Genomic DNA, 2,142 nt, shown 5'->3' with positions numbered 1-2,142 from the left:
GTTAGAACTAGAGCAACAACTGTGTCAACACCAGCACCGGCAGGACGGGGTGCGTCTGAGCCACCCATTGGGACCATAACTCGAGGAGGAGCAGTGGCTAGAGGCCGTGGTAGAGGTCGCAGGAGGACGCCCTCTAGAGGAAGAGGACAAACACCTGGTCCAGATAGTAATAGGGCAGTGACTCCTCCACCGACTGATGAGGTAGCGAGAGAGGGTGAAGAAGGGGAAAATGAGCAGGTTCAAGATGAAGAATTACCACCCCAGCCTACCCCAGAGATGATTAACCAGGTTCTTACGTATCTTAGCGGGCTATCTGATCAGGGCCAGACACCTCTAGTGTTTTCTGCGCCAGCACCTCAGGTTCAGGGAGTACAACATGCAGCCTCTGTGGCTCCCCGCATGGATGCCTCATTGGAAATAGGCACGTTTCCTCGATTGACTACAGGGTCCATAATGAAAAGTGATCAGCATGAACTTTTCACTAAATTCTTAAAGTTAAAACCTCCAGTATTCAAGGGTGCTGAATCTGAAGATGCCTATGATTTTCTGGTTGATTGTCATGAGTTGCTGCATAAGATGGACATAGTAGAACGATTCAGTGTGGAGTTTGTGACCTACATGTTTCAGGGGGATGCCAAAAGGTGGTGGCGGTCGTATGTTAAGTGTCAACCAGCACAGGCACCACCTATGAATTGGGCATCATTCTCTAGCTTATTTATGGAGAAGTGTATGCCCCGAACTTTGAGGGATAGGAGGAGAGATGAATTCCTGAGCCTAGAGCAAGGAAGGATGTCTGTTGATGCTTATGAGGCTAAATTTCGTGCACTATCTAGGTATGCCACTCAGCTTTGTTTCAGTCCACAAGAGCGGATTCGCCGTTTTGTGAAGGGATTGAGGTCAGATTTGCGGATCCTAGCCTTACAGGTAGCTGCTGCAGTAAAATCCTTTTGGGAAGTGGTTGATTTTGTGATAGAAGTGGAGGGGGTGAAGCCAGACGACTTCACCATGGCGTCGACATCTAAGAAGTTCCGTAAGGGAGGTGAGTTTAGCGGTTCTTACTCCAGAGGGCAGAGATCAGGAGGTTACCAAAACCGCCCTATTCAGTCTTCCCTGCAGGCTTTAGCTGAGGGTCCATCGCAGCCCAGTCAGCCTTTTTCTGAGTTTGGTGGTTATCCTCAGACTTCGTCACCTTCACAAAGACCTATGCTTGACTCCAGGAATTGTTATGGATGTGGGGAGACTGGACATATTAGGAGGTATTGTCCAAAACAGAGTTACAGACCCCCAATGGTTAGAGGTAGAGGTGGTCATGGGAGAGGCCGCCATTCTGGAGGACGTGGTGGCCAAGGTAATGGTGGTCACCCAATCAGTCGGGGTGGCGGGCAAGCTGGAACTGCTGTGGCGCAACATGATAGGGGCAATGGACAGACAGCTGATAGGGCCCATTGTTATGCTTTCCCCGGGAGCAGAGACATCTAGACATCTGATGCTGTTATCACAGGTAATCTTTTGGTCTGTGATTGCATGGCTTCTGTATTATTTGATCCTGGATCCACATTTTCATATGTATCTTCCTCATTTGCTACTGGTCTTGATTTACATTGCGAATTGCTTGACATGCCTATTAGTGTCTCTACTCCTGTGGGTGAGTCTGTGATAGTTGAGAAGGTGTATAGGTCTTGCCTTGTGACTTTTGTAGGGAGCAATACCTATGTAGACTTGATTATCCTAGAAATGGTGGATTTTGATGTAATTCTGGGTATGACTTGGCTTTCTCCAAATTTTGCAATCTTAGATTGTAATGCTAAAACTGTGACATTGGCCAAGCCTGGGACAGATCCGCTAGTGTGGGAGGGTGACTACATTTCCACCCCAGTCCGTATTATCTCTTTTCTTCGCGCTAAGAGGATGGTTAGTAAAGGTTGTTTAGCCTTCTTGGCATATCTCAGGGATGATACTTCCAAAGTACCTTCGATTGAGTCTGTTTCGATAGTCTGTGAGTTTCTGGATGTGTTTCCTGCAGACCTTCCTGGTATGCCACCGGATAGGGATATCGATTTCTGTATCAACCTGGAGCCGGGTACTCGCCCCATTTCCATCCACCCTTATAGAATGGCTCCAGCTAAGTTAAGGGAGTTAAAG

The sequence above is a fragment of the Solanum pennellii genome, chromosome 11 (assembly GCF_001406875.1).
Source record: "Solanum pennellii chromosome 11, SPENNV200".
NCBI classification, from domain to species: domain Eukaryota; kingdom Viridiplantae; phylum Streptophyta; class Magnoliopsida; order Solanales; family Solanaceae; genus Solanum; species Solanum pennellii.
Note: the sequence above shows the minus strand (reverse complement) of the source record.